We start from the raw sequence: 9,044 nt of genomic DNA on the forward strand, positions 1-9,044 counted from the left end.
CTCCGCTTCTCACCTCGAGGAGCTTCTCCTCTATATCACAAAAATCTACACAATCGGTTTCCAAAGTTCACTAAAAACTTTTACAACTCACACGACTATCAATCACACAAGACACACTCCTCTAAGTGTTGGACTACACGTGTCACCTTCCTCAAGTGTTTAGATTTACAACCTCTCCCTAGGCTTTACAACCAACCCACTCCTCCTGAAATTGACCCTAGTCTCTCACCAACCACTCTTCTAAGTGTTCTTGTGTATTACAACGTGTTTCAACAATAAGTGCAAATAAATAATTTTTTCTCTAATGCAAATAAGAACAAAATTTAAGCTCACTCAATGAATTACTCCAACAACTCAAATATACTTAATGTGAGATACTAAATCTCAAGTGGGTGTGTGTGTAAACAATGAGTAGAATGAAATTAAAACTCAAATCAATCTAGCATAAAAATGTGAGAAACAAAATATTAAATAGCTAGATGAAGAATGAAATTAAAACTCAAATCAATCTAGCATAAAAATGTGAGAAACAAAATATTAAATAGCTAGATGAAGAATTTAGAAAAACATCTCTAAAACAAAGAGAGGTAGAGATTTGAAGATGAAATTCTTCTCTTTGTAAAAACTTCTTCAAACAAAAAAATATACTTGATTTTCTCTTAAAACTCATTGCAAAATATTTTTCTAAACTTTCATAAAGAAACAAATGAGTTATGAGGACTATATATAGCCTCTCAAAATAAATCAGGCAAAAACTAGTCATTACAGCCAAAAGACCGTTGATTAGTCGACTGGTCTTTTGGATCGGTCGACTGATTTAACTGTAAAACTGAAGGCTAAAAAATGCTCTGATCAATCGACTTAAAAATTACATCGATCGACTGATACAAGAGGATCAGTTGACTGGTGGAACCAATCGGTGGACTGAAAGCATGCACAACAGATTTCTAAATTTTAAAAAGCAGATTTTGTAAATTTAAATTAAAATAGCAAATCAACTCCAAAATTAGTAAATTTTAGGGAAAAATTTGTACACATGAAAATAAATATGTTAGAGAAGAAATTTCTGAAATATCACTTTGTATATGTAAAAGTTCACTGTATTGCAAAATGGTTAAAAATACGAAATCGTGAAATGCTTGATTTTGATGAAATTTCTTCAAATTGTTAGCCTTTTTGTTTTGATGATATTTTTATAAACAATTTATAACTAATATTATTTGTCTAGTGTTTATGTTTTCCTATTTATTCTAGGCAAACAATAAAGTTGGAGGTTTGATGGACTAGAGCTTTCACGATCATATCCAATGGAGGTTGGCAGAATAGTGGAGTGAAGCAATACAATTCAAGTTAAATATTCAAGATCAAGCTTCATCCACAACCAAGTTGAGCTGTATTGAAGACCTTCAAGCTTGGGTAATTTAGTTGTAGGTTTATACTTGTGTGTATATACTTCAAGCTCAATCACATACACACATACACGTTTTTGTATATATATATATATATATATATATATATATATATATATATATATATATATATATATATATATATATATATATATATATATATATATATATATATATATATATATATATATATATATATATATAGTTATAGTTATAGTTATAGTTATATATATTTACATATTTTGGTTTTATAGTTTTCAAGTTTAAAGATGAAACAAATAAATAAAATTAGAAAATACATATTTTTTTCATGTTTGTATGCTTATATATGATTTTATCAATATCAAGTTTATTTAATTCAATGAAATCATGTTTTATTGCATAGTATATGTATTTTTGAGAAAAGATTGTGTTTTCAGTTTATAGAATTGACAATACTAATTTATATCTTTTCCCAAGTTTATAAAGTCATACAAGAGTTTTCAAAACTTTGGTTTATGTCAAAACATTAAATTTCAAATATATCACATTTTCATGTTTTTGATATTTTTGTAAAATGAAGAGATTTCTCATTTGAGAAATGCAATTTTAAAAATTCTTTTTCTAACATGTTCATTATCATGTTTACAAGCATTCTCCAAAGTTTTATATTTTTCTGAATTTGTTTGTTATTTTTAAATCAAGTTTAAAGTCAAAAAACCGTTTTCAAAACCCGTGTTTCTGAAATATCAGTCCGTGGTCGACCGGATTGGTCGCGACGGTCGATCGCCTAAAGTCCAGAGACTTTGCTCTATTCTTGAGCCTTTCGTGGTCGACCAGCCATGGCTCTACGGTCAATCGCCAATATAGTTGTTGCACAGTAACAGCTAGTTTTCAGTTTTGTTTTTAGTGGGATTTTGGGGTTTTCTTGGGTTGTTTTCAATTTAGGGTGTTGATGTGGTCAGTCATTGATGTAGATTATGTCATCCTCAGAGTGTAAAGTCTTAAATTTAAGAAAATTTTGTTGTGTAGAGATTTTGCCTTATATAGTTTCGTTAGAGTATCACAGATCTCTTTTGCTGTCTTTTTCTCCTCTATGCTTGACAACACCCCATCTGCTAATGTCAGATGGAGATTAGCAATAGCATTTTCGTCCATATCATTTTATTTTGTATCATCTGTGATGTCATATGGCATTGCACCGATGACCTCTAGGAAATTATCTTTTCTCAAGATAGCCTTTATCTTCAATTTCCATAGTGAAAAATTACTTCTGTTGAATTTCTCGATCTTGAACTTTGCTGTCATTGCCTCTACCACGAACAGTAGCTTCTTACTATTTCACGTAAATGGTAACTATATTTATAAATAATAATCGTATTTATGAATAGTACTATACTTGTGAATAGTACCGTATTTATGAATAGTATCATACTCGTAAGTAATACTCGTCATTTTCAAAGAGTAAATGATAATCTAACTTATTTTCAGATATAGAGGATCCACATTTGGTTGCAGCCACAGAGCATACGATAAGTAGATATACGCACCCTAAACTAGGCTCTGATACCACTTGTTAGGAAAGACCCAGGGCCCAATAGAGCAAGATCTTAGTGAATAGTAGAGCAGAAGTAATAAAATAAACATATAGATTTACATGAAAAACCCCCTAAATAAATTTGGGGTAAAAATCACGGGTAAGGATAGAAGAATCCACTATAAGGAAAAACATAGGAGTTACAATCTCTCTTTTCCAAGAGAAACTCTTTCTATTTTTCGCTCTTTCTCTCTCCCTCTCTCTTTCTTTTCACTCTTAATTGGAGACACTAGGATGCTCTAAACTTAACGCTGGAGAGAGCTATATATATGTGAGTTTATGGTAGGTGCGCACTATCACTATAGTATTGCTACAGTAAGATTTAGTGGGTCTACAGCTTGCGAATACTGTAGCAGGTAGGTGTTTACTATAGACACAGTAACTTTCCATCAATTATTATTTTGAATTTCTAACCTAAAGTTTTATCTCTATATGCTTCTTGAAGTTGCTAAAATATTCAGAATATGATTTTGTTCACATTCTATATGTTTCTTTATATTGTTTCTAATTTTATTGTTTGTTATATGTAGGTTGTTGTAATTTTGAACTGAGTAGTGAAGAAAAACTTTGGCTAAAGCTAGTATGATAGAGAATTAGAAAGAGAGAGAGAGAGAGAGAGAGAGAGAGAGAGAGAGAGAGAGAGAGAGATGTAGAAGAAGATAGAGAATTTGGTGAGAGATGTAGAAGAAGATAGAGAATTTGGTGCTTTTGTTTTCTTTTTTTTATTCATATCAAATTCTCCCACTCATGGGCTTATATAGACTTATACATGATCCTTCATACTCTACATATTTATTTTTATAGAATACAAAGAGTCATCTCTTAGAATACCACCCCACTTATTATACTTTGACTCTTAGGATTTCCTTCTACCTAGGATATCACACTATGGCTCTTGGGTTATTTAGGTTGCAAAACACTAATTAGTTCAACACTCCTCCTCAGGGGTTAGCAGGTTTAACACCCATTAGTTCTCAAAGTGTGCAGAAGCGATCCTTCGACAAAGCTTTGGTGAGAATGTCTGTAGCTTGATCTTCAGTTTTGCAGTAGATGACCTCCATCTCCTTGTCCACGATCACGTCCCTGATGAAGTGGTATTTTCTCTTGATATGTCTCGTCCTTTGGTGGAAGACGGGGTTCTTTACCATTGCGATCGCTGACTTGTTGTCGCAAAGGAGAGGAGTAGGCTGCAGTTGTTTTTTACCAATGTCTTCAAGCACATCCCCCAGCCACTTGATTTGTGATGTTGCTTGAGAAGCCACCACATACTCGACTTCTGTAGTTGATAGTGCCACAGACTCCTACTTCATCGACGCCCAGGAGAACACACCCGATCCGAGTGTGAAGGAGTATCCAAAGGTACTCTTCATGTTATATTCATCACCTCCCCAGTCACTATCGCAGAATCCAAATAGCTTTGCTAAGGAGTTCTTCTCAAAATGGATCCCAAAATTCTGGGTGCCTTGAATGTACCTAAGGACCCGTTTGGCAGCTCCCATGTGCACTCTTGTTGCACAATGCATGAACCTGCTTAAGAGACTTGAGGCAAACATAAGGTCAGGTCGAGTATTAGAGAGGTAGAGGAGACTCCCTATGATACTTCTGTAGAGGTTGAGGTCTTCTCCTTCGGTACCGTCTCCCTTCTTGAGTTTATCACTGACCACTAGTGGGGTAGAGACGGACTTACAGTCTGCCATGCCGAACTTCTTCAAGATTCACTGTGCATAGGCCTGCTGATGAATGATGATGCCATCTTCGTCCTGCTGCCAAGAAAGTGTTGAAGGAGGCCTAAATTTGTCATCTCTTACACCTCCATCATGTCTTTCTTGAACTCATGCATAAGCTTCTCACTGTTGCCTATATAGATAATATCGTTTACATATACAGCTACAATGAGAATATCTACCTCATCTCTTCGAATGTAAAGTGTGGCTTCACTAAGGCTCCTTTTGAAGTTGTGTTGGGTGAAGAATGAGTTGACCTCTTCATACCACGCCCTTGGTGCTTGCTTGAGACCGTAGAGCGCCTTGTGGAGCTTGTAGACTTTATCCTCGGCTCCTGCAACTTCGAACCCTTGTGGGTGATGGATGTAGACTTCTTCTCGTAGCACCCCATTGAGGAATGTCGACTTCACATCGAGCTGGAATACCTTCCACCCTTTGTCAGCAGCTAGAGCAATCAAGAGACGAATTGTCTCTAGTCTGGAGACAGGGGCAAAGGTTTCATTGAAGTCCACTCCGGGCTTCTGTGAATAGCTTTTCGCCACAAGCCGTGCCATCTTCTTGTTGATGGACCCGTCAAGGTTCAGCTTAGTCTTATAGACCCACTTGACGCCGATGATTGGCTTGGCCGCAAGTTTCTCTACCAGCTCCCAGGTGCCATTTTTCTATATCATGGAGATCTCCTCCTGCACGGCTTTCTTCCAATCTTTTTCTTTGATGGCTTCTTCAAATGACTCAGGCCCCAATATGCAAAAAATTACATGAAGCATAAATCTCATTAAGATTTCTGTATCTTAATGGAGTTTTATCTGAGGAGGAGGAAGAACTGGGACTAGAGTTGGATGGTGTGCTTGAGTAGCTAGCACTTGATCTTGGTGTGGTTGAGTCGGAGCTTGTTGAACTCGAAACGTTTTGTGGAGTTTGCACTTCTGGCTCTGGATCTGGATCTTGGGTGCTCTCTGAATCTAGGTAGATGAAGTTTGTGTGCACCTGCTCCTCCTTCTTGAGATCCCAGTTCCACTTGGCTGATTCGTCAAAGACCATATCCCGTGAGATGACGATCTTTTGAGTCTTCAGGTTGAAGAGCCTGTAGTCCTTCGTATGGCTTGTGTATCCCATAAAGATACACCTTCTTGTGTTCTCCTCTAGTTTGAATGAAAAAAACAAAAGCACCAAATTCTCTATCTTCTTCTACATCTCTCTCTCTCTCTCTCTCTCTCTCTCTCTCTCTCTCTCTAATTCTCTATCATACTAGCCTTAGCCAAAGTTTTTCTTTATTACTCGGTTCAAAATTACATCATGGTATCAGAGCTTCGTTATGATAACTGAGTGTAAAGAAACCTTACCTCTACAAAAACACCAACACCCACTACCAAAACTCTTCCAAATAGCCTCCTCAAAATGACTGATACAACCGTCGATTCTCCAACTTCATCTCGGGTTCAAGTGGTTGACCCAATAGTCATTGAGTCCGACTCAAAACCTACCTCCGGCGAGATACGAACACCGATCTTCTCCGGGGAGAACTATGACTTTTGGCGGATCAAGATGAGGACGATATTCAGAGCGCATGACCTTTTGGAAGCTGGTGGAGAAAGGTTTCGAGGTGCCAAAAGACGAAGACTCTCTCACCCTGGCGGAGCAGAAGACATTAAAGCTCAACTACATGAGGGATGCTAAAGCCCTCGAGTTGATCCAAAATGTTGTCTCCGACTCCATCTTCCCCAGGATTTCCAACAAGGAGACAGCAAAGGCGGCGTGGGAAATCCTCCAAGAAGAGTACCGTGAAAGTGAAAAGGTACGGGCGGTTAAGCTTTAAACTATTAGAAAAGAGTTTGAGCAAATCTCTATGAGAGTAGAAGAAAGACTCGATGATTTTCTTACTAGATTCACCAATGTTATAAATCAATTAAAAACATATGGTGAAGATGTAACAAATCAAAGAGTAGTTCAAAAAATTCTTATTTCTCTCTCTAGTAGATATGACCCCATTGTAAGTATGATAGAAGAAACAAAAGATATGGAGAAGCTTTCATTACAAGAGGTAATCGCATCCATCAAGGCGTTTGACCAAAAGCTTGAGAAGAGGAATGAAGCTTCTACCATGGAGAGAGCCTTCCAAAACTTCAACATGAGCTCAAATCAACAACAGAGCCAGAAGCAAAAGAAGAAGAAGAAAAGAGACAAGCTCAATTTTTCTCCAAAGCCTCAACAACAACAGCAAAGTGGCAACTCCCAATAAGGTAGCAAACCCACATGTAGAACTTGCGGCAAGTCTCATCAAGAGAAGTGTTGTTCGAGGGGAAGCCCAAGTGCACCAACCGCTCCAGATTTGGGCATACCAAAGAGCAGTGCAGGACTCAAGGAAATCAAAACCAAAACTACTGGCAAGTCTTTGCAAACAAAGAAGAAGACGGCGAAGGTAATGTTTTCTTTGCTTGTCATGGAGGAAAAGATAGTGATGGTAGTCTTTGGTATGTTAACAGTGGTTGTAGTAACCACATGACCGCGAACCGGTCACTGTTGATAGACTTAGACACATCCTATCTTGGTAGTGTTAAGATGGGAAATGGAAATATTATAAAATCTGAAGGAAATGGTATCTTGGCTGTAAATACAAAGAAAGGAAAAAGATACATTAAGGATGTAATGCTTGTACCGGGTCTAGAGGAAAATCTGTTAAGTGTAGGTCAAATGCTCCTTAACAGTTATTTTCTAGTTTTTGGTGATCAAACAGTGAAGATCTATGATGATAGGAGTTTTAACAACTTGGTGGGCAAAGTCAAGATGGAACCCAATAGAAGTTTTCCTCTCTCACTGCACCACTTGAACACTCAAGCTCTAAAGGTCGAAGAGGTGAACTCCTCCTAGCTATGGCACAAGAGGCTCGGGCATCTCAACTTCTAAAGCCTTAAGACTCTTCAAAGCAGAGAAATGGTGTATGACCTCCCAACCATTGAAGGAGTTGAAGATGTCTGCTCCAGTTGTATGAAAGGCAAGCAGCACCAAGACGAGTTCCCAAAGGAAGGAGCATGGAGAGCAACAAAGCCTTTGGAGTTGATCCATACGGACCTATGTGGTCCAATGAAGATGGAGTCCCTGGCCGACAACAAATATTTTATCACTTTTATTGATGACTTTAGCAGGATGGCCTGGGTCTACTTTTTGAGGCTCAAATCAGAAGCTTTCACCATCTTCCAAAAGTACAAAGCAATGGTGGAAAGACAAACAGACCTGGAGATCAAGAAGATTCGAAGTGATCAGGGTGGAGAGTACACTTTAGCAGAGTTCAAGGACTACTGCAGTAACCTTGGCATCGAGAAGCAAACCACATGTCCATATACCCCTCAACAGAATGGAGTGGCAGAAAGGAAGAACCGGACTATCGTGGAGATGGTCAAGAGTCTTCTACATGAGAAGAACATTCCCTACAAGTTCTGCGGAGAAGCAGTCAACACCACAGTGTACCTTCTCAACCGGTGTCCAACAAGAGCATTGAAGGACAAGACACCCTTCGAAGCATTCTCAAGTAGAAAACCTTCCTTAAACCACCTTAAGGTTTCCGGTTGAATTTTTTTTGCTCACATCCAAGGCCAGTTGAGATCCAAACTGGAGGAGAACACAAGAAGTGTATCTTTATGGGATACGCAAGCCATACGAAAGGCTACAGGCTCTTCAACCTGAAGACTCAAAAGATCGTCATCTCACGGGATGTGGTCTTTGACGAATCAGCCAAGTGGAACTGGGATCTCAAGAAGGAGGAGCAGGTACTCACAAACTTCATCTACCTAGATTCAGAGAGCACCTAAGATCTAGATCCAAAGCCAGAAGTGCAAACTCCACAAAATGGTTTGAGTTCAACAAGCTCTGACTCAACCAGACCAAGATCAAGTGCTAGCTTCTCAAGCACACCATCCAACTCTAGTCCCATTTCTTCTTCCTCCTCAGATAAAACTCCATTAAGATACAGAAATCTTAATAAGATTTACGCTTCATGTAATTTTTGCATATTGGAACCTGAGTCATTTGAAGAAGCCATCAAAGAAAAAGATTAGAAGAAAGCCATGCAGGAGGAGACCTCCATGATAGAGAAAAATGGCACCTGGGAGTTGGTAGAGAAACCTGCGGCCAAGCCAATCATCGGTGTCAAGTGGGTCTATAAGACTAAGCTGAATCTTGATGGGTCCATCAACAAGAAGAAGGCACAGCTTATGGCGAAAGGGTATTCACAGAAGCCCGAAGTGGACTTCAATGAAATATTTGCCCCTATCTCAAGACTAGAGACAATTTGTCTCTTGATTGCTCTAGCTGCTGACAAAGGATGGAATATATTCCAGC

Source organism: Asparagus officinalis, unplaced genomic scaffold (assembly GCF_001876935.1).
Source record: "Asparagus officinalis unplaced genomic scaffold, Aspof.V1 AsparagusV1_Un271, whole genome shotgun sequence".
Classification (NCBI taxonomy): domain Eukaryota; kingdom Viridiplantae; phylum Streptophyta; class Magnoliopsida; order Asparagales; family Asparagaceae; genus Asparagus; species Asparagus officinalis.